We start from the raw sequence: 25,280 nt of genomic DNA, 5'->3' as shown, positions 1-25,280 counted from the left end.
TTTATTCAAAACAAATGCCAAATGAAATAAAAATCATCTTCGAAAGACGACTCGTAATGTCTCCAGCAACGCTGCTGTAGGTTTCCAGTGTTACACCCCCCCCCCCCCCCCAAATACCTCGTGGTTGTTCCCTGAAAGAAGCCAACATCTGCTTTCCCTACCAATCGATGCGAAGTATTAGTGATCCATGTCTGACCACTTCCACGCCAATGGGACGTTCAACTTTAATTTTCCTTCATTTGTCTTTCGACGATGAGACACCAATAAATTATTATGTAAACGACTGATAGCAACATTACCTTGAAACAAAATTAAACCTCCTACACCCGTCAACTCTGGAAATATTGTTAACCGAGTTTGTTAGTGCACACATTTCGTACCTCTCTCAAAATAAGTTCCCAGGAAGGCTGTCGCCGATAGGGACTTTCCTTCCCACCCTGTGTCGCTATTTGCGTAGTACTGAATGAAGTAATTATTAATTTAACGCCTACAAATGTTTCAGCTTTCTTGATAGCCCAGAACGATGTCCTTCCTAACTATTATTATTGTCGTTGTTATTTTTATGATAGAATGGCAAGATGCTTAGCGAAAAAGCACAACAAATTTTCGAAGAGGACGTAAGAAGCGATTCGGCGTAATCTTGTATCCTTTGAAAAACGCAGTCCCATACAATCCGACAAAGTCTTTATCAGAATGGTCGTTTCATAGCCTTAATCCAATTGTAGCCTATTCATAACTCGTTCTATACCATTTTAGTTTGAAGAAAACAAAGTTTTACCAGATTTCGATCTGAGGAAGAAGAAAGCTGAACAACTAGAGCTTGTACATCTAAATCGATACTCTGCAAATCACACTTAAGTGCCTGGTAGAAGATTCATCGAACAATTCTCTATTGTTACAGTCTCGAACAGCACGCGGAAAAACAAACACTTATATCTTTCCGTGCAATCTCTGATTTCCCTTTTTTTTATTATGATGATCATTTTTCCCTATGTACGTCGGCGTCAACAAAATATTTTCACATTCAGGTGGGAAAGTTTCTGATGGAAATATCGTGAGAAGGTCCGCCGCGACGAAAAACAACTACGTTTTAATGATGACCACCGCAAATCTCTCCCAACTGAAATTTCATTGCTAGGTATCACGGTGTGAAGCGGCCCATTGCTAACGGGAACAACTACTGCGAGTAATGCAGAAAGCGCGTATACATCTGTTCCACCAAACAATACACAAAGTGAACTAAAATTGGCGCATTCGGACACCACCAGCGCGAGTCGTAGTAGTAGTAGTAGTAGTAGAGGGGTTTTGTGAGCGCACGACAGCAAGGTCTTCAGCGCCCGTTCAGTAACATAGTGAGACGGGTGTCAAGAAAAAAAGTCCTTGCGTACTAACGGTACAAGTATGTCTACAACAAAATATCGTCCCGTGCATATTTCGGTTGAGAATAGACGTCAAAGAAGGCCACTTTGGCGGAAGTAATAATTTGTACGCCAAGTTCTCTGTTCTATTCCTTATACCTGAGCTGAGCCGTTAGTGCAGCGCGTGGAGTTTGGCGACGGAGTATTCGAGTTCGATTCCAGACTTAGGTGTATTATTTTTGTTTTCTAATTCTGGGCTGTATGTCTGGCTTCTTAATCGTTGCACCCAATCAGACTACACCATTTCCTTACACAAAACACGTGAAATTATTTAATACTACCACAGAAATGAGAGTACGATCGTCTTTATTGTTCCACTTTAGAGATGTATTATACCTTTACATGTTTACTCTGTTCTCTTCCATGCACTAACAGTCCATTACTACCACTGCTTCCCTTTTCTTCAGTTGTACTTCTTCCCCCACAGTAAAAAGAAACGGACTCAACCCGTATTCCTCTGGTCTCTCCCTCCTTGCTTTATCCTCGGTAATTATGCAATAATGTAGCCATATTGTCTGAGTGTATTGCATCGCACTACTTTATCAACTACATTCATACCCTGTTTCCAGTGTACCCTCCTGCAGTTCGTTCTATCGGTTTCTAGCCAATACTATATTCACCACAATGACAGAGAATTTATTTTTTTGACTGATTATTTCTCTTCATGAATATTTCTGACATTTCTGACTAATAATTTTTATAATCAATGTTAAAAAACTGTAGTGTTAACGTATGTATCATTTAAGAAACAGTAAATACTTCGGCGTCAACGAGCAGTACAGAATTAGACGTTATGAAAGAAAAATTACACCTAGATCCGAAACCTAACTAGAGTATTCTAACGCAAAAATACATCCATTGCAGTAACTGAGCAGCATTGGTATAGGCTACAGCAGGGGTGTCTAACCCGCGAGCCGCACTTGGCACAAGAAGTGAGCATCTATCTTCCAAACGGTATATAAAAATCCATGAAATTCCATTTGTGTGAAGTTACGGTGAGTTTAATATTTTCAAATTGAAACTCCCGCCACACAACACTTCTCTCATTGATTCACCCCTTTTTCTTCCAGCAGTTATTGTTAGTGTTAAGCATATTAATTACGTGCTGCCCAAAATACTCGTCTTCTTCCGATGTTCCCCGGGTAAGCTAAAAAGTTTGACACCCATGGGCTACAGGTTTAACTAAAGATATTTATCGTACTTGCAATTACAATGCCGTCCAATTACCTCCATGTTCTACCGAAAACATACACGGGACAAAATTTTGGTACACACGGTTTTGAGCTGTTAGTGATCAAGGAATAACGTGATGGCGTCCGAGAGCGCCATCCCCTGCAGCAAGCACAGACACAGAATTACTTGTTTTGTAAATAAAACTGTCCCTTCTTCCCGCAACCCAATCCATCCTTCCCAGACGCGTTTCTCCCTTTTCTTGCTCTAAGGCATCATCAGTGGGATCTATAACGGTGCAGTTTTGTTATTTTTAGATCATCAAAAAGTTCATGTCGCGAGCCGGCCGAGGTGGCCGAGCGGTTCTAGGCGCTACAGTCTGGAACATCGCGACGGCTACGGTCGCAGGTTCGAATCCTGTCTCGGGTGTGGATGTGTGTGATGTCCTTAGGTTAGTTAGGTTTAAGTAGTTCTAAATTCTAGGGGACTGATGACCTCAGAAGTTAAGTCCCATAGTTCTCAGAGCCATTTGAACCATTTTTTCTTCCACGTCGCGATATTTTATGTAAGTAAGTAATAACTTACGGTTTTCTGTGAACCAGATGAGAGGAAACGCAGTGCACAGCAAACCGTAAGTAGTTACTTACTTACATAAAAATCGCGACGTGAACTATTCGATAAACTGTAACGTTATAGATCTCACTGATGATGCCTTAGAGACAAAAAAAAAAAAGAAGGCGAAACGCGCCTGAGAAAAATAAACCAAGTTGCAGCAAGAAAGGGCAGCTTTGTATACACAACAAGTATTTCTAACACTGCATAGTGTTTCACAGTTCCCATTACAGGGTTGTTGGGGTTGCAGATGGGTTCCTTATCAAAATTTTAAGTTGTAAGCCCCATCTCCGGAAATGTGCTGTTTGGATGTCAAACAAGCTTGAAGATCGGGTAAGATTCAAATCTACCGTCTCCGCACACAGCGGAGACTACGAGCTCCGACCTGTGCGATCTACAGGGGCCCATGGCGTGGCCAGTGTTCCGAGTACTCGTCGTCTGGTTCTCTTCTACCGGACGTCACGACAGTCTTAAGAGTGTGGCTCGTCCGTGGAACCCCACGATCAGCTCTCCCAGTTGCAAACGTAGCAGATTCTCCCAGCCGTTGTCGTAGTCGGACGAAAATGGTATGTGGTGTCATCGGATATTCGAAAGTGATACGATATTCAAAAGTATTTTATATCCAAACGGTGCATTCCCGGACGTGCTTTCCTTATAAAGACTTTGTCTACAAGGAGCAGTCAAACGAAAAAGAGAGATATGGAGAAAAGTAAAGTGTTTATTATTCCAAAAGTAGTCTTACGATAAATTTACCCCATTGAGAGGCGAGACACTCACTGTCTTCATGGAAAAATGTTTGCAGTTGCCTACGGAACCACGATTATACCCAGGCGTGCACCACATCGCCCGAAGCAAATCAACGGCTGCGAATGTGTCTTCAGGAGGACATCAAAAATATGATGATGATCATGACTGGTTTGTGAGGCGCTCAACTGTGCGGTTATCAGCGCCCGTACAAATTCCCAACCTTTGCTCAGTCCAAACTCGCCACTTTCAGGAATGATGATGAAATGATGAGGACAACACAAACACCCAGTCATCTCGAGGCATGTGGAAATCCCTGACCCCGCCGGGAATCGTACCCGGGACCCCAGGCTCGGGAAGCGAGAACGCGACCGCGAGACCAGAGCTGTGGACATCAAAAATATGATAATCTCATGTAGAGAGATCGTCAACATGTTGCCAAGGTTGTTTCGAGTACGCTGCGTAAGTTTCGCTGGGAAGCCGTTGCATGTCCTCCATACAGCCTCGATCTTTCCCCATGCGATTTCCATATTTTTGGAGCCTTACAGAAAGACATTCGTGGCAGTTGATTTGCTTCGGACGAAGAGATGCACTCCTGGGAACAATCTTGGTTCCGTTGGCAACCGTAAGCTTTTTTCCATTATGGCATTGACCGCCTTGTCTTTCAATGGGATAAATACGTTGATACGGCAATTATTTATGAAATAATAAATGGTTTATTTACTTCTTTTGATGTGTCTCGTTTTGATTTGACTGCTTCTTATACTACGGCCCCTTTGCAACCCTTAGAAACCTATAATATCAAATGTGTAACATGCCAGAATTACACGGATGTGGTTACGTATCTGGGCTTTGTTCATGGCTCTACAATCATGGGGTGAGAGTAAATTTCATCCTCGACTGCTGATTATTGTTTCAGAATCATTACCAAGTGTGATATGCAGTGTCGGCAGATGTAATTTTGTTGAAAACAAAGATATGTCAATAACGTGCTGAATTTCGTTCGATCCGAATAATAAAGTTTCTGGGTATAACACTTTTCACAACATCGCCGTTCTTAAGTTGTAAACTTGTGTATCTTAATGCATGAGGCTGTAATGAAATTTCCACAGACGTTCAATATTGATTCTTAATTTGGCACCATGCTTATGGGAATTCTGTGCAGTATATACCAGCACATCGTAATCAAACTAGTTCTCTTCTACTTTTGTCGTAACACAAAACGTAAGTTCGAAAAGAATACATACAAAACTAAGACGGTGACGTTAACGGAGTTCAAACCAGGGCAGATGGGCTGCGTGAGTAGCCTCATTACATTCAAATGCCTTGCAGCTGCTTCATTACAAAAAAATGGTTCAAATGGCTCTGAGCACTATGGGACTCAACTGCTGAGGTCATTAGTCCCCTAGGACTTAGAACTAGTTAAACCTAACTAACCTAAGGACATCACAAACATCCATGCCCGAGGCAGGATTCGAACCTGCGACCGTAGCGGTCTTGCGATTCCAGACTGCAGCGCCTTTAACCGCACGGCCGCTTCGGCCGGCTGCTTCATTACAGACATATCCGCTATGGCCACCGATGAAGGTACACTGAAAAATGGCTCTGAGCACTATGGGACTCAACTGCTGAGGTCATTAGTCCCCTAGAACTTGGAACTAGTTAAACCTAACTAACCTAAGGACATCACAAACGTCCATGCCCGAGGCAGGATTCGAAGGTTCACTGAAGTTCAACATCTCGTTGACAGGTCATTACAAACGTAGTACACGATCAACTGTAGAATTACGGATGGAACCATATCGACATTCGCCTACCTGCGGTTTAGGAAAACAAGGGTTCAGGCAGACCGTGTCTAAGACTTCGCTCGTTATTGTTTACAAAAACTGGAGTATGTTTCTCATGCTTTGTACTACCTAGTGCGACGTTTCATCATCGCATTCGCCATAACATTTATCGAAAGTCCAATGAAGACAATACCACGTTGTGAAAACAGATGAACAGCGAGTGTGCCCATCTTCTCCAGACCGGTTACACGCAAGATTCTGTGTCATCCTGCACCACTGGTAGGAGACTAGCAGCATCCAGACTACTGACGTACCGTCGCACGTGTAGGCTGCCGTTAACACCACAACACAAACAGTTGCATTGGGAGTGGTGCCTTAAACGGGAAGGATGGGTTGTTGAGCGAATGGGGTCGATGAATCGCGGTTCTGCACTGCTCCGGATGATTGTTGTCAGCAAGTACAGCTATGTTACTCGTTGCGTCATGATGTGGGGATCCGGCGGGTGTGAGAGCAGATCATGACTGGAGGGAATTCTGATAAGCAATGGTACGTCATGGACATCCTGCTTCCTCTCAAGCAACATTGTCGTGATGTCACTGCTCATCCACTTCGACAAAGTCATATGGGTTGGATAAAATGTAGTGGCAACCCTGTTCTAATTATTCATACAAGACTTTATTGACAAACGTTCACCATATTAATGCCGCATCTCGATAACCTTACCTCACACAGATTGAGGGCGTCGTTAATCGTCAGCGCGTCCATCTCTGTCGATGTCTCGTAAGGTCCACCCGATGGCACAGATGATGCCTTCTCTTGTGTTGTAGCGCGTGCCACGAAGAGCTTCCTTCATTTTGGCAAACACTTCGTCATCGCATGAGTGTTCCAGCATCTTCCACCCCCCCCCCCCCCTCCCCACGTATAAAGGAGCTCCTGCACAGAGTTCGCCGTGTAGCATTGTGCTCTGTCACGAAGTCCATTGGCTATCAACATCCCGCGGGGAGCCAAGGAGGTCAATTACCATGATCATGTTGTCCGTGGTGGGGTCGTCCCGAACGAGGCCGGTATTGAGTGACATCCCTGCCCTCTCACAACAAATGCACCCGTCTCGCCACCGTACGATACGGCAATGCTGCATCGCATCACGCCTCACGCAGTCCCTGAAAACATTGTTGTTCGCTCCGACCATGTGCTACTTCAGTTTTGATCCACGCACGTTGTTCATGTTTCCTAAACATATTGTTATGGCGCTTGAAGTGGCCTTCCGCACTTTCGGACAGTACACATTGCAACTGATTCAAACACAGCTGTCGCCGCTCACTGCACTACTTTAAGCTGACCAGCTATCGGCTATAGACAGCGCGCATGCCATCTGCCGCAGATCCTTCGTTTTACGGCAGTGCTGTCATTAATTTTTATCCAGCCCTCGCAAAATTCGCAGTACAAAATAAATGTGCTGAACAGAGGCACGCCGTGGTCGATGTGAGTCGCCGCACAGTGGTAGAAGCGAGCCGCCCGGGAGTAGTTATAGACGGTGACAGCGTGCGGCTGCGGCGGCCGGCGAGTACTTAGCGGCCGAGCTGTCACAATGGACGGAGGGTCCGCAGGTCGGCGCCGGACGGGGGCGCTCTCCAATTACATTAGGCGCGCACCGCCTGCCGCCTTTCAAGTCTAATCACGCGTCCCCTCTGTACCGTGGCGAAAACAGTGATCAAAGCCTACACGCTACACGCGGGGGCACTACCGGCCCGCTAATGGATTGAGACACCAGGGGTGGCGAGCGACCCGCTGTTCAGTCCCTGGCCCGCCGCTGCACGCTACAATTAAAACTACTGGCGTTCCGAAACTCATCACGCCGCTTCCGAGACATTCCTCAACCGTGTACACACCGCACCAACCGTCACCAACGCACAAGACGCAGAAGAAAACTGGTAATAAGGTCAGATCAGAGTGGTGAACGTAGAATCGAACAATATTTCCCGGACTATTACTTGTCGGAAATGTTCCGTTCTAGAGATACGACTGCCACACGCAACCAATCAACGAGTGAGACGAAGCCGACACTCGCGAAGAACTGGTGGCAAGAATTTTTGCGGCGACGATCATCTGTAATAGGTCAGGACTTCCCGAAAGGCTGAGCTAGTATTCCTCGAGGATGTTAAATTCAGTCAAAAAGTAATTCCTATTAAGGGAATGAGCGTAGGGGAGCAGATGCCTTGCTAGCCAAGGTCCTAGCGAGGGTGATTTGCCGCTGCCTTTCTCCAACCTGTTATGAATGGTCAAATGTGCATCCGTGTCGTGTGGATGACTGTAATGAGTGCTCGTACAATATAGTGGCTGGTTTGTGTTGTCAAGAATGAAGGAATGGAGAGGGTGTAAGCCGGTGCACGTAAAAAGCTACCTACTCTCGTATAGCACCACAAAGGGGCCGCCGTGCTCCACGTCCCCCCCCCCCCCCCCCCGGGCCGACTGGTTACCCCATTCCCTCACTTAAAGAGATACTACGGAGAGATGGGCGCAAAGACTGGCGACCAGAAACTTCACGTCACCACCTCTGCCCTCCCCCTGCCCGCTAAATACTGGCAGTGAAGATTTTCCGCCAGCGAGTCGAGCGCCACCGCACAGATGAGCTCGGATGCGAAGGCGGGTGCTAATTTTGGTGAGAAGCAGTTATATCCAGCATTAGTGGTAACAAAGATATTTGAGAAAACAAGAAGAGCGTTTAAAAGTTAATTTCAGTTTTCTTTCTCATAAGTGTCATAGTAATTTAAAGTCACCGATCCAGTCGTTAGAAGGAAAGTTTATTCACGGTCTCCGTAAATTGGCAAAAATTAAAATATGTGGTCTGTAGATTTCATTGTCCTTGCAGTACCACTTGTCATTCACATCACTACTCTGCTGTTTCTGTATTCTAGCTTAGTGTGTTAAAAAATTAATGTAATTACATTACTTCTAGCGTAATTGATTTAGCGGTCTAGTTTCAGCCAGTAAAAATAACAGAAAAATCGCGTAGAACGAAAAACGCTGTGAATAGGGACTCAAAGTGTCTAATTTGGAGTGTTCAGGTTAAAGCATTACCTCGAGCCAGTTTAACCGGTAACTGCGCTTTTAGATATAATACGTACTTCTGTAGCAAATGAAGATTCACTGCTGTTTTGTGGCTGTGGTTTTACACAGGTGCATTCACAACCTGTGGTTTGCAAATTTTGCTAGATTTGAAGTCCGAAACTCTGCTCTGAAACCGAGCGAGGTGGCGCAGTGGTTAGCACACTGGACTCGCATTCGGAAGGACGACGGTTCAATCCCGCGTCCGGCCATCCTGATTTAGGTTTTCCGTGATTTCCCTATATCACTTCAGGCAAATGCCGGGATGGTTCCTTTGAAAGGGCACGGCCGATTTCCTTCCCCATCCTTCCCTAACCCGAGCTTGTGCTCCGTCTCTAATGACCTCGTTGTCGATGGGACGTTAAACACTAATCTCCTCCTCCTCCACTCTGCTCTGACGTTTCCAGACTTTTTCCTTTTTTACCATCATTTACATCACGAACAATAACAACACTGAGGCACTTTCTTGAGGTCCGCTGTTTGCTACTATTTCTGGCTCCCCATAATAACGACTTGGAGAGTTCTGTTTTGAGGAGGAGGAGGAGATTAGTGTATAACGACGCGTCGACAACGAAGGTCATTACAGACGGAGCACAAGCTCGGATTAGGGAAGGACGGGAAAGGAAATCGGCCTTGTCCTTTCAAAGGAAGCATCCCGGTATAGCGATTTATGGAAATCACGGAAAATCTAAATCATGGTGACGAGACGCGGGTTTGAACCGTCGTCCTCACGAATGCGAGTCCAGTGTGCTAACCAGTGCGCCGTTTCGCTCAGTCTGTTTCTACAAAGTATTTAATCCAGTGGTATATCTTTTCCGACATTGCTTAGACCTGTAATTTGTTTACTAGCTGACGGCGTGGAACTTTAGAGAACGATACAGACACAAGATGATTAACACTTACTTGAATTACTTCGTCAGATTAGGAGACCAAATTTTTTTCGGCCCAAAATTGGGCTATGTCCGATTCTTCCCCGCCATAATTCATCGAGCGTACATTAGTGGAACAGTTACGACAGATCATGAGATGTTCAATGTCCCCATATTCGCCACTGTCGCATCTGTCGTCAGATTTATCTACCGGGTGTATCATAATTAGAAGCGTCAACGCATACAGTTGAAAGTACACGATACAAGAATCAAAAAATTCTCACTTAACATGGGCTCTAAATCGCATATTCAAGATATATGAGCACGTGTTCCGCTTCGCTACTATGAAATACAACTGTTCCACTGAACAAGTGCTCATAGCTCGTAAGGTATGCACTTTTAGAGCCCATGTTTACTGGACGTTTCTTCCTTGTTTAGGTCCATACTCCCTTCTCCTAAAACATGGACACCAAAGAGCTTGCAGTAGAAGAGATGTGTTTCACAGTACCCAAGATGAACAAGTGCCCATAGCTCTTAAGGCATGCGTTTTAGAGCCAATGTTTACTGAGACTTCTTTGCTTCTAGTATCGTGTACTTTGAACTCTATTCTCCAGTTCTCGCCGCTGGGCGTGTCCTGCAGTGGAGAGTAGTAGCTTGGAGGCGCTGTAAGTTTTTTGTACACTAATCTGTTGCGGGATTTAAGTCTTTCAAGTCCGCACGACGCTCGAACTGAGAAGTGGCATTCATCGAAGGTATGCTTTAAGCCTCTCAGTATGTTCGTAACCGGCTCTTCGGGAGTTGGGATCCGTAAATCGGTTCGCTTTGTTATAGTTTATAGAGTGGCGTGTGTTGCATGTAACCTATTATTAGTCAGCGGGTATTGCTTTTACTCTTAAGTTGCCTTCTAGGCAGGCATATATCTGAAACATACCAGGAAATCATGTCCTGTTGTGAAGAAGCACAGTGTCTGGATTGCGATCCTCAGCACCCTTGGTCTAGCTCCCCGTTTGCTGTTAGGTGCTTTCTTCAGTACTTTATTCCTTGTTGCAACATTATGGCGCGTCTTCTCGCTGTCTTGCTTGTATGTCCAGTACGACACCAAAGTGCGTCGAGTTATCTGTGTGTTCCAGGCTGACGCCATTCCAGATTAAAATCTTGCTCGTTTTGGGAGACGATGGAAGGCGTTGACGACGCTTGTCTTTGAGCAATTTCGTTTAGGGAACTTCACGTACGCGGACTTAGAGCGCGTTCTAAGTTTTGTTCTGCATCCTCAAAACTCCTTCCTTAAACTGTGATAGCTACATCGGCATACAAGTTAAACAGGAGCAGTGGCCATGACACTACCCGGGGCGAAGGCATTTTTTTGCCGTTGCTGCCGGCTCTTTTGGCCCTGCAGCCCGACACAGAACATCCTGCTTTGCACCAGAAGTCCACTAATTTTTACGAGCTGGAAATCTTTAAAAGTGTCAAACTGCATTTTTCTGGATCAACTTACAATGAGGTGACAAAAGTCACGGGATACCTCCTGATGTCGTGCCGGACCTCCTTTTGCCTGGCGTACTGCAGCAACTCGACGTGGCATGGAGTCAACAAGTTATTGGAAGTCCCCTGTGGAAATACTTAGCCATGCTGCGTCTATAGCCGTCCACAATTGCAAAACTGATGGCAGTGCAGAATTCTGTGCACAAACTGACTTCTCTATTATGTCCCATAAATGTTCGGTGCGATCCATGTCGGATGATCTGGGTAGCCGAATCATTCGCTAGAATTGTCCAGAATGTTCTTCAAACCAATGGCGAACAATTGAGGCCCGGTCACTTAGCGCATTGTCATCTATAAAAACTCCATCGTTGTTTGGGAACGTGAAGTCCACGAATGGCTGGAAATGATCTCCAAATACCCGAGCATAACCATTTGTCGGTCGATGATCGGTTCAATTGGACCAGAGGGGCCAGTACATTCCATGTAAACACAGCCCACACCATTGTGAAGCCACCACCAGCTTGCACACTGCATTGTTACCGACTTGGTTACATGATTTCGTGGGGTCTGCGCGACAGTCGAACCCTATCATCAGCTCTTACCACCTGAAATGTACACTCATCTCACCAGGCCACGTTTTCTAGTCGTTTAGGGTCCAACCGATACGGTCACGAGCCCAGGGGAGGGACTGCAGGAGATGTCGTGCTGTCAGCAAAGGCACTCGCTGTCGGTCGTCTGCTCGCATAGCCCATTAACGCAAAGTTTCGCCGCAGTGTCCCAACAGATAGTTCGTCGTACGTGCCACACGTGTTTCTGCGTTTATTTCACGTAGTGTTGCTTGTCTGTTAGCTCTGACAACTCTACGCAAACGCCGCTGCTCTCAGTCGTTAAGCGAACGCCGTCGGTCACTGCCTTGTCTGTGGCGGCAGGTAATGCTTGAAATGTGGTAATCTCGGCACTCTCTTTGAATATAGCATGTGTCTTGTTCTAACTACCGTTCCGCGTTCAAAGTCAGTTAAATCCGTCGTGCGGCCATAATCACGTCGGAAAGATTTTCACGTGAGTACATATGACAACTTTTTCAGAATCATGCCCTTTTATACCGCCATCTGTAGATGTGCATATCGCTATCCCACGATTTTTGTCGCCTCAGTGTGTAGTACACTGTGTCCTACGCAGCGCTTTTGTCAACGCATCTGTGGGAATACAACAATAACGAAGCTTAACGGCAGTATCACTGGGCATTACCGAACATAAATATACAAATAAAAGCAGCAAGCTACTGACTAGAGAAATTGTAATTAGGCATTAATTGTGGATGTGAAACACGCGTTCCGCACCCGTGATGTTTTGCAGCGGCTGGGAACAAGCCGCAAACAGCGCGGGGCTGCGCGCACAGCAGCGGCACGGCAGTCGCAGCGCGCGGCGCCGGCACCACCAAGTGCGAGTCTCGCCGCCAGATGGGCTGCCCGACCCCAGGGGTTAGCACCGCGGTACCACGTGCGGCTCGCGCACAGCACTGCGTGCACGCGGTTTACCCACACACCACGTGTGTGGCACATGCTGAGGTCTCCGCTCTGTCAGGGGTCATGCAGCCCAACTGAACAGCTTTTCAGGGGAGGGGGTATTAGCCGACTGCTGCTCTGAACTGAAAATGACACCACTTTTTAGGATTGTGTGTGCACGATTTATAACACATCATATTACGAACTGTCCCACGAAAGCCACGTACAGTGACGTCCGCGTCGGCGGCCGCGCAAGGCCTGAAAGAAAGCATGAGTCGAGAAGGCATTAATAAATATGAGGCAGGTGACAGATATGGGATTTTTCATGAGGAACAAGTAGCTGCTCTATACATAATTTGCAGAGCAATTTTATTTCGATATATCCAGAGATTCAACCGCGAATTGAAGCACCTAAATAATTACAAAAACGAGAGAAACCTTGTAATAATAAATCACTACCTCTGTAAACAGATTTCGGTTGCCGTTATTGTGTGAGGAACTGATAAATCAATTAAATGCTTTAATTAATTAATAATGTTCCATATGGCAGCGGCCTTTAAAAGTATTCAAGTCTAAACCGAGCATCCTCTTCGTCTTCAGACGCGCACGATCACACTAAGGCCCGCCGTCCCAATTGCCGAGTCTGGGTAAGGTTGCGAAATCTCTGTTGCAGAAACGAAGCGGCGAGTTCTACGGCACAGCAGGTGACAGCCAGCCGCTTCAGCACCCAGCAATTTGGCACCAGAACTACTCACTTCAGCCGTAGGAACGTGAGTATGAGGTGCCGACCAGCTAACAAAACCCCTGAGCATCGCCGCTCTGGCCCGATTCTGAAACGTCATCTTGGATGGTTCACCAGCTGCCGTCTCGCCCGCGGTCGCATCTTGTCGATAGGTTTGCTCCACCATTCTGTGGTAAAGTTTATCGGTTCGTTACTTCAGGCACAGTCTAGTACTGATGCTCCGTTTCGGTCGTTTGGCGATCGCGAGTGCTTCACGAGACTACGGGAGAGCAGCAGCTGATGGTCAGCAGAGTCTACCGCCCAAATTTTGTTCGCGAAACCTAGTACTCATGGTTCAGTATTCCCTCTCCAAAGCGTTCTCAGTTAAACGTATATAGCTATACGTGATCGTTATTTATACGTGTCGTTCTGTGAATGTGTCTATATCAATGGAGTATGCCCTCAGTTAAGAGTACGCTGTTTCGTAATGATTTCAGAATATACCTTCTTGCGTTAGTTTCTAAATTTTTATTTCTGTTGCGTTGTCTACCCCTATTTTCCCCGTATCCACTCAAATCAGTGTCTTCCTGTAAGTAAGATCGTAGTCCACGCCTTCCCACTCTCTGATAATAGGTAGAATAATAATATGAGGTACTGTTCGCCTATCGATATGTACCCCGCCCGCTAAATGGGGCGAGCTCTATTCATTTACGCCGCCTGAGATACAAAAACCGTGGCAGTCCGTTTAGGCGAAGGAGCGCAGATCGTGCAGTATTTTTAAAGCAGTGATAGAAACAGATACACTTCATGCAAACAGAGGAGGACACTCGTATGCGCAAGAGGGGGAAATGTAAGGCAAGAGAAGAGGTACTGTATTGTAGCGGACGAGCAAAGGGGTAGGAAAAAAAAATGGCTCTGAGCACTATGGGACTTAACATCTGTGGTCATCAGTCCCCTAGAACTTAGAACTACTTAAACCTAACTAACCTAAGGACATCACACACATCCATGCCGAGGCAGGATTCGAACCTGCGATCGTAGCAGTCGCGCGGCCAAAGGGGTAGGATTCAATTATGGGGTGGCATAGATGAAGTCGGAAGACCATGTTCGGTAAAAATACTGTCTATTTTATAAGTCATATGGCCTTGTTTGTTCATTTTGATCAGAGTGTACAACTGAGGTCTCAGCGTATCCTTGTAGAAAGGAACTCTCTCTTCAACGTTAGGAGGAAGGACAGCATCGGCGTAATTTTTTAGTTTGTTTATTCCAGATCGGCTTCAGCTACTAGCTATCTTCAGTGCATTATATCCAAGTCGTAATGATTTGTCGCGAATATAATAGCACAGGGTACCACTTGACATTACAGATAACAACCAACCTTTAACTGATGTTTATTCCCTGTAATGTCAAGGTGTTCCTTAGGCTACCGTATTTACGGTAAGTCATCACGACTTGCACATAATGTACTGAAGATAGCTGAACAGTAGCTGAAACCGACCTGCAATAAACATATTAAAAATTTAAGACTGATGCTGCACTTCCTTCTATCGTGAATCTCGTCGATACAGTCGTGGAGCACGGTGTTCCTGATGGAAACAAACCTGATTTCCTTTTCTGTAAACCAAGACATCATATCGCTCCTCGTGGACTTAATGGTTGAGCACCCAGTTATGCGCTTATTGTGACTTACTGTGACAAGGTGCGCTACCTATAACGAGGACAGTATGAGGTAGTAGATTAGGTATTAATCTCTCCTAGAGCCACTTTTTATACTTTGACGTGTCTTTGTGACAATCCCCTGTTTTCTTCCCAGATTTAAATCTTATATAGGCATTCGGTACAAAACCGGCCTCCTCGCCAGCAAAGCTGATGACAATTCTGCTTTGTTTCGAAACAGGTTTCAAGAGACCCTATAGTGAACTGTCACTCCATCCGTACGACGCTCTGTGGCAACTGTGAATGTATGTCTCGTCCACATAGACGACGACATGCACGTCTGTACTCCCGGATACTACCTGAAGTACGCAATTCGTTTTGTCTTGATGCTACTTTGTTCCTGGAGAACTTTTCAGTTATTCGTCGTCTTCTTCTATTTAAATCCTAGAATGCTAAGTTTTGTATGAAATGCGTTTACACATCCTTCAGATTTCATTAAACTCTGTAAAATTTTATGAATTTCCTTTAAAGTGGGTCTTCTTTTATCATTAATGTAGAAATTATTCACCACGTGGCGTACGATTTGCTCATTAAAAGTGTCTGAACTGGCCTAAGATATTCTGGGCATTTCCTTATGATATGTTGAAAATTCACCTGCATGGGTCCTTTCCGGTTCTCTCTCGATTCGCCGAACGGAAGTGAACGATACGCAAGTTGCTTCGGCCACTCGTTTGAATGGACCATCTAGCACAGCTTCTTTTTCATGAACTGGTAGACATTTGCAACCACTTCGCATGTTTGGATATGAAGAAATATGCCGTTATTTGCTTTTTACTGGTGGCGCGTTCAACTTCGAATGCGTTCTACCAGAGTATTTACTAGTGGAGCGCTTCGCTGACTCCATGGAGACACGTGCGACGCTGACAATTGACAGAGGGGGGGGGGGGGGGGGGGGGGTTGTCTACTGCGCGTCTTGTTTAAGGTACTCACATCTGTATGCATGAACTGTAATCGACATAAAAATTTAATTACAACAAGCTTTCCATCGTCATGCTTTTGGTTATATACATGCACACTTTGCCGATTTAAAAACAAAAAAAGAGTCTTAAAGTACTCAGTTACATGAAATCATGACATTATTTCAAAGACAGGTATGTATCAGCGACTACTATTCTTTTAATATTTTTATTGCAGTCTATATCGTATTTGTTTGCAGTGATTACCGGTCTCTTTCCATTTTGAAACATCTACACATCTACTGCAGTTGCATAGCAGCTATTGAGTTAAATGCGCTGTGTTCAGGCTCCATAAATCACTGTCTTACATCCATTACAATGTTAGGAATTATAAAGAAGTGTGGGGGCACTACGTTACGAGGTGTCGCCCTCTGTATGTGGTACATCAAGACGACGGACGGAAGCAGAATATCGATCACCTAGCAACAATGTCCCTCCAAATGTCACCTTCATGGCTGAACATGAAGAAAATTAAATCACAAACTTTTTAGACATTACCATATATAAAAATAGTGGACAATACATGTTCAAAATATAGAGAAATCCGACGTGTTCGGGTAACATATACTGTCAGCAACGTCGAACACGGTTATGTAAATGATTAGAGTTGCAATTCTCTGTAATATGTAGAACGTCCAACAGAGTGCATTAGTATTGTTCGTGTTTAGTGTTGTTACCAGGCCTTGTAGGATACATAAGGGGCATGAACACCGCTAGGTGTCAAATGATTCATGTGAGATGCCACATACTCTTGTGAGGCAGCGTTATCAGCGCCTGCCAGAGGTTTCAAGTAATCTCTTTGTGAGTCCCATTTGACCGGCTGGTCGAATCGTGAGACGTCCATATTTGTGGGGCATTCTGCTATGGCAGTGGCCCGATGTCGGACTGCACGGTGACGTGCTGGCTGGCGTACTGATCGTCACGTTCCACTCTACCACGTCGGACTATCACAAGTGACCAAGCCCTTTGTAACACTTTCATAACCGCGTCTGCCATCCGAGAACAAGTACGGGACCCCCTGCAATATTCTCTTTCATCCCGCACCATTGGTCGGAAGCTAGCAGGAGCCAGACAACGAATAACACGAACGGCTGCGTTTGGAGAGGTGCCGTAAGCAAGAAGCAAGGGCTGCTGATAAATGGCGTCGCACTGCGTTCGGTGATGAATCGCGGTTCTGCCCTACACCGGACAACTTTCGTCGGCGGCTATGATGGCGACCTGGGGAGACGTCCCATTCTTCATGTTTTAGAGAGCACGGCGATGTTGCTCCTGGCGTCCTGTTGTCGAGAGCCATCGGGTATGACCTCAGGCCAGGACTGGTAGTGATTTAAGGGATTATGGAAGCACAACGGTACGTCACGGACATCCCGCAACGCTCTGCCTTTCCCCTCGTGCGACAGTATCGTGGTGTAATATTCCAACAGGATCATTCTCGTCCACACAAGGCACTTGCCTGTATGAACTGTCTGCGTGATGTTGACGTACTCCGGAGGCCAGCAAGATCTGTCCCCTATATATCACGTGTGGAGCCATCTCGGACGTCAACTCTGTCCTATATACTGCCAGTAACCAAGATATCAAGCACCATTACAATAGTTGTGGGCCAGCCTGTCAGGACAGGATACAATAACGGCTTAATGACACACCAACCGTATAAGTACATGCATCCAGGCCAGAGGGTGCAACGTCAACTTCCAAGTTGAATTCGAAAAGCAATTCTAAGTAGACATCCTCAAGCAAGTGGCAACGCCTTTAAAATGAGGGACGTAACCAAAATGCGTAAAAGCATTTTGAGCTGTGGCGGCTGGCTCTAGGGTGTTCGACTTGCATCGCTGATATCGATATTCGGCTGTCCTGCTATCTTTGATTGCTCCCCCGGCGGGTTTTCCAAGTGAATGTCTGACGACTGGGTCTCCGGTCGGCGTTCAGCAAGTCAACTTGTGTTGAAAACAAGCCCGCGTCCCTAACCGTGGTGCATGGGCCTCGCCGTGCTCGCCGCCCTTGTCTTCGGCGCGCGTCGGATGTACGGTGCCGATCACTGGGCGCCTTGACGTGCAAAATTGTGGTGAGTTCGTCGTCTCACGCTGAACAGCTTCCCAGCTCGTAATTTGCAAGCTCCAAGTTACGTATGATTTTCATTTTATGTTTAACTAAGAAGATTGTTGAAACTTATTGTGGCATGGGTAGCTGCCGGAGATGATTCTGAACTTGGTTCCACAGTGGCTATTTTAAGGAGGCTGATGTTCATCATTCTGTTTTTGATCATCCGTGGAGTGTGTGTTTTAAGTCGTTTTCATGCAAATTTTAACTTGTTTTAGGACATACTGTCCGCTTTGGGACTGGCTGCGGTTGTTTACGTGCCCGGCAGCCGTAGAGTTACTGGTTTCATCATATGTCACGGCAGCATTTGGTATGTTTATTTAATGGTGAAAGTGCAACTGTAAGTGATCTCTAAATTTTTGTTGGATTTTTGTTGTTTTGGTGAAAAGAGTAGACTACTGATTACATTTGGCAATTTGTTTAGCGCTACGACGCTTTTCCAATGGCTTTCGGAATGCTATGTTTTCTGTACAGTTGCTTCCGAGTCGGTGTCGCTCAAAGAGCAACTAACTGAGAAAGAATTAATTCAGCAAAAATTTCAGTCTTCTGTAGAGAAAGCATCACGTGCCAAAATATTCCGATCTGTGTTTTAGTCGAATTCGTGAATTACCACTTGAAATGCAATACCATCTCATTATCATCTGTTAGACGGACTAATAGAAAACATTTTGCTACTAACAGCATTACACATTGCTTTCTTTTACGTTAGATTTGATTCTAAGGTCTTGGAGACCATACACTGTTCTTTGAACTTTGTTTTATTGTTTTGGAGTCGCGCAAATTACACTAGTAACGAAGATTTGCAACTCAGTGAAATGATAAGAGAGAGAGAGAGAGAGAGAGAGAGAGAGAGAGAGAGAGAGAGAGAGAGGCTTACGCGAAAGAAGATTAAAACGTAATAGCTTTGTGACGTCAGTATTAGACAAAAGCAGAATGTGACGGAAAGACGGTCCACAAAATACGATTAATTAGTATGTTACCAGCATGAGGACATATCTAGTTAACAATTGTTAACTTGCTGTCTCCGTCTTGACACAGTCATCCTTTGCCAGTATCTGCTCTATACCACTAACAAGTGCAGCAAATGGGCGGCCCTTCGTGAAGTTTAGCCAGAAATGCATCTGACGGAACTGATCGATATTATCCTCGTACTATACCATGCAGATAACTTGTGTTGCAAGATGCAGAAATGTGCTAGGTAGCGGCGTAATTACTCACCATATCCTCGCAGGTCCTTGTCGGCGGGGATATTGCCGTTGGGCTCGAGACGGTCGAGGAACTCGTCCGAGTAGCCATTGTACGGCAGTTTGCCGCCGCGGGAGTTGGCCTCCTCGGATTCCTCCTTCGAGATGGCTGCAACAAGAAGCAGGTGCACACGTGTAAGTTGCTGCGCTTCTCTATTACGGAGGTCATATGTCAAAACATTGCTGACAAGACATCTTCTGTAAGTGATAGAAAACATCGTACCGTAACAACTTCTCTCCCGTATTAGAGGACAAGACGTGAGAGCTTTATTAGACGGAGTCCTTCCAGAGCGACTTGACATTCTACGACGCATGAACACGCTTAACCTGCCAGTCATGGCGGGTTGTTAAGTTTGAACACAAGGTATGACGTACTATTTATACGCACGCGAAATTTCGCGAGCAACTGATTGATATAAAATATGACTCTTAGGATGCCATCATAGTTCTACACATGTAGCGTACACTCTCTGACCATTTTGAAGACTGTGAAAACTAGATGGTTGTATGATTCTGGAGTACCGAAATGTGCCTCTTGTGTTTCACTATCTTTCTCTGCACATTTTGCCACGTCTGTGGTAAGGATTTGCACGTCTTCATTTTTTAAAAACCAAATAGCAGTTATCATGGTTATTGTCTCTTCATACCTTATGAAACACGAAACTAGTACATCTGTTTGTGACTGAATAAATGTGTTTAATTGTGTTGATGGGACATGGGACAGAGCAAGCAGTTCATGAAGGCTCTGGTGTTCTTCAGATGAGTGACACCGACGATAATTCGAGTCTTCACGATGAAGAAGAATTTAACTCGGAAGGTGAGCTCGAAGCGAATGACGTTACTTTGAAAGTGGCAACAAAAGGAAAGGAAATACCCTCTCGGTATTGCGTAGTCCATACCAATTCTGTTAATAAAAATGAAAGCACTGCAATTGTAACTTAAGCCCAGAAGTCATGTAACTTTGACAGAGATTTTCTACTTGTTGCAGATGCAGAAGCACGTGAAATTAGCTTCACAGATGTCATCTGAAGGCTACCAAAACCTTCCACTGTCGGCGGCACAAAACGATCTGTATCAATATGTATTTCTCCCTGACATGGATACTTACATTGTCCAGTGCGTTTATTATGTACAAATAAGTGTAGTTATAAAATAACGTTTACTAAGAAAAATAAATATTTCCAGTCTGTCGGTGGATTTGTTTACTGTCGCTCAGTGAGCCACACACCAATGCTTGCTCATGTCGCCCCAAGATGATGGGGGCAGAGTGGGCGTATCACATCACTTTGCTGTCAGTTCTTCTGTTCGTAATGTTTTTATCAAAACAAAACATATACATTAATACTAGATAGTACAGGCTTCCTATATGACATGTAATAATCCAAAAATATCACATTTCATCACAAAATATTCTAAAACAAAAAATATGCCCACTGTGCCCCCGTCTCTGCTATGTCAGATTTTAGAACTGCCATAATCGAAACACATGTTCAGTTATTCACTGTCACCAAGGAATTTTTCGCCACTAATGTGCATTACCAATTGGTGTGCCTTTTTACTCATACAATATTATTCTGTACTGAACATTAGTAGTACTATCATTTTTAAATTTTTATATTCTTCACAGAAACTTTTATTAACAACACTGTTATTCTCGCATTTACGGCTACACAACGATGGAACTTTACAAATACTTTGTTTTGCTATGGAGAATGGTTCAAATGGCTCTGAGCACTATGGGACTCAACTGCTGAGGTCATTAGTCCCCTAGAACTTAGAACTAGTTAAACCTAACTAACCTAAGGACAGCACACACATCCATGCCCGAGGCAGGATTCGAACCTGCGACCGTAGCGGTCTCGCGGTTCCAGACTGCAGCGCCAGAACCGCGCGGCCACTTCGGCCGGCTGCTATGGAGAGTAACGAGCCGCGCGGTCTGAGGCGTCTTGCCACGGTTCGGCTGGCTGCCCCCGTCGGAAGTCGGATTTGAAGTGGAATGATCATATAAAATTAATTGTTGGTAAGGCGGATACCAGGTTGAGATTCATTGGGAGAGTCCTTCGAAAATGTAGTCCATCAACAAAGGAGGTGGCTTACAAAACACTCGTTCGACCTATACTTGAGTATTGCTCATCAGTGTGGGATCCGTACCTGATCGGGTTGACGGAGGAGATAGAGAAGATCCAAAGAAGAGCGGCGCGGTTCGTCACAGGGTTATTTGGTAACCGTGATAGCGTGACGGAGATGTTTAGCAAACTCAAGTGGCAGACTCTGCAAGAGAGGCGCTCTGCATCGCGGTGTAGCTTGCTCGCTAGGTTTCGAGAGGGTGCGTTTCTGGATGAGGTATCGAATATATTGCTTCCCCCTACTTATAACTCCCGAGGAGATCACGAATGTAAAATTAGAGAGATTCGAGCGCGCACGGAGGCTTTCCGACAGTAGTTCTTCCCACGAACCATACGCGACTGGAACAGAAAAGGGAGGTAATGACAGTGGCACGTTAAGTGCCCTCCGCCACACACCGTTGGGTGGCTTGCGGAGTATAAATGTAGATGTAGAAGTTAAGAGTCCTCCCTCGGGCATGAGTGTGCGTGTAGTCCTTAGCGTAAGTTAGTTTACGTTAGGTTGAGTAGTGTGTAGGCTTGGGGACAGATGACCTCAGCAGTTTGGTCCCTTAAGAATTCACACATATTTGAACATTTTTGAGAATAAAGACTACTACCTTATTTCTTTCCAGCCATTCACCTGTAGTTATTCTTTTAATTTAGATGAAAACTATTTCGAAGAAACTGCGACTTCAGCATTAGGCACTTTGGCACTGCTATATATATTAAGCGTTAGTTATACTTCCACAACCTTCACTAACTCATATCAAATATTAGATCAGATAGAAGTTGAACATTATGGTATCTACGGAGATGGAAATTAAAACTCACTGTAAGAATTAGAAAAAAAAAATCGGAACGCGACAAGTAGGTTTCCTAATGTATTATATGTTGGCCACTGCAAAGCAATGGTACAAGTTGAAACTCTATAACTCGTTACAACTGTGTGCTATATATTAATTCGAAACAGGAATATTAGTCTTCACAGGTAACGCTCTACCACTGCGCCATGGCTTATGGCCCTACAATCAATACGACAGTACTTCTCTTTAAATTATCGTCTTTCCTCTGTCTGGGGTTAGTAACAGTTACTCAAGACTTACGTTTCCTCTTTCACAACATTAGTAAAGAAGGAGGTGATTAGGGCCATTGATAACTGTTTCACTTCTTTCTGCAGTTTGAGAAAGTTTCAATAAACGCCTGATATTGCTTATACCAAAACCGCCACAGGGTCATTCTCAGGTTAAGGATGTAACATTCGTACAATATATATTGAAATATTAAAATGATAAAAAAACATGGCTAGATGCGAGTAGGATTCGCGCTGTTATCGACACTGATACTCGCAAGATATCGGTCCCGGGAATTCCAAGACTGTCGAAAATGTTTTACTCTTAATTATGAAGTCGAATAACAAATGATAAAAGAATCACAAATTAACAATTTTCTAATTTTTTCCTTTACTTGCTTCATGAAATCTTGCTTCTTCCAAATTTCATGATTCTATACCCTACGGGTTTTGAAGAGTGAGTTTGCGAGTATCAAGATATGTGTATCTGTCGTATCTTTTGGCTGCAAAACTTTCATTTTTCATGGAAATCTCCCACACACTACGTTACTCGACAGCAAGCAATAGCAGCACAGTGCAAACAACAAAATTTCACTAAAATAAAGAGATGTTACAAATGTGATGCTTCTGCTATGAAAGGACGAAACAGTAGGTACAGAGTTTTGTTCGCAGCTCTCAGAGGAAGAAGACAGGACGAGTGAGTGAGTTGGGGGCGGAGGCTTGGAAATGCCAGCTGCGATCCCCTTCGTACCTCGTGAACTCTGTCGACAAAGGGAGCAGAGGCACAAAAAGCGTTTCCTTGTAAGAGGATTCCTGGCGATACTTTCCCTGAGGTTCGAATGACCCGTCAACCTAGAGTTTCGAAATGAGGGGCAGCGTGAAAGAAACTTTTACAGGGAGGACCCTGTTCTTCAGAACGATCTGCCCGTACGGCACACCTCGCCGTGACTATGGTCTCGGCAACGGCTTCTGCTGTGACGAATGTTCTCCGAGCCGTTTCCTGGACTTTAACAGCGCATTATTCCTGGTAGCAACAATGGGAACACCGTGTCGCGGTTCGGCACAGTCTTCCTCTCGCATTCAAGCAGTTGCCTCGCCCGCAATACGGTGGCCGTTTGAGAGGTAGCACTACCTCACAGCCGAATAAGGCGGTGAATGGGGGGGGGGGGGGGGCAGGGAAGGAAGCAAGAGAGAACGGGGAAGGGAGGGAGGGAGGGAGGGAGGGAACGAACTGGTGAGGGAGGAGGGAGGGAGGGGTGACGGCAGCGTCGGCGGGTATGAATCGCTCGCTGGCTGCATTCGAGAAAGTTGCAGGACATTCGGCAGCCAGAAATTTATATGCTAATTTTGGCGATAAAAATTCAAGTCACAGTATCGTATGCTTTCATGGTCAGAGCGGTAATTCAAGTACGCTGTTTCTACTAAAACCTGGGAGCGATTACAGATATGGTACAATGAATTAATTTGCCAGGAAATTAATATTTGTCTTAATTTTAATATTTGCCTTAATGGCTGTCTATGAATCTAGTTCTTTCCCAAATCATGGGAGTAGAGTAACAAACACCACTGGATAAGTGAACAGTTTACTGTTTTCTTTTTTCATGGCTATTTTTGTGTAAGGCGAGACAGCGAAATGAAGAGAAAACTTAATAGTGAAGTCCATCTAATGTCTTTCAATAGCGTTTTCACTAGGTGAAAGTAAATCTCAAAGCACAGCTTCATTATCGGTTGTTATCGAAGGCACTGCGATGTCGACAGGCTTAATTTGGTAGTAAAAGTTATTATTAAATTTCCCATGAGTAAACTCTAATACAATTAAATAGTCTTCTGTAGATAGTTAAACACAGGGTGCCAGGTGAAATTTGCGTACGACCCAAATGTTTGGTGATACTTACCAACCATCTTTTGCAAAGCGGCGACTCGTTGACAGTAAGCATCGCCGAATAAATAGAGTGAAACTTCATTACAGTCTGTCATCACGTTGAGACAACCGTACTACATATCCAAACTTTAACAAACGGGGAGAAAGTGACTGACGAAGTTGAAACTCAAATGCTACACCGAAAGTTCTGAACTGCGACATCAAACTCTGGTTCTCTGCTGGAAAGGAGAAAGTAAAACACCTAAAAACATTGCTGACTAAATGTCGACACTTTTCACAGTCAATTAATATACTGAAAAGAGGAATTCGCAGATAGAGAGGAGTGTGACACCAAACAACCAGAAAGTATCACACTTCCACATTTCAGTACGAGTGAACACTGTAATATCAATTACCGATTTAACCTGTGAATTATTGAGGGGTGAAAATAAGTGAAGAAACGCAGAAAGCATATATTAGCAAATTCTCATTAAATCCGCTGTAAACAATTAAAATTATCGCGGAGTTAGATAAGTAACTACATCAATGAAGAAATCTTGGGATCATTAGCAAAATGTTAGTACCATAAAAGTAAAATAGTATTTCTTTCCTTCTAGCGATCACCATCAAATTAAAGTAACTTTGCCCGACATTTGAAGATACAAAGTGGTTTACTAATTCTTGGGAGAATATTAGCTCAAGCGGAAGCTGTGTTCGCTTCACATTCGTCACAGCAAACTGAGGAATGAGTCTTGTCAAGACTGCGTGACTGATTTTGAGGAGAGCTTTTCAGACACAACTGTTACTCATGAAGCG

At 44.7% G+C, this 25,280-nt stretch overlaps 1 protein-coding gene across 2 annotated transcripts in view; it reads right to left on the bottom strand.

Annotated features, from left to right (window-relative positions):
- LOC124605594 (cyclin-dependent kinase 14) overlaps positions 1-25,280 on the bottom strand; it is a 719,551-nt gene that overhangs the window by 157,592 nt on the left and 536,679 nt on the right. For both annotated transcript variants that reach the window (XM_047137382.1, XM_047137383.1), the window contains exon 2: positions 19,404-19,538. The gene's annotated coding sequence lies outside the window, so the exon portion shown is untranslated. The remainder of the gene's footprint in view (positions 1-19,403; positions 19,539-25,280) is intronic.

This window comes from Schistocerca americana, chromosome 3 (genome assembly GCF_021461395.2).
Source record: "Schistocerca americana isolate TAMUIC-IGC-003095 chromosome 3, iqSchAmer2.1, whole genome shotgun sequence".
Classification (NCBI taxonomy): Eukaryota; Metazoa; Arthropoda; class Insecta; order Orthoptera; family Acrididae; genus Schistocerca; species Schistocerca americana.
Note: the sequence above shows the minus strand (reverse complement) of the source record. Positions and strands in the feature narration are given on the sequence as shown.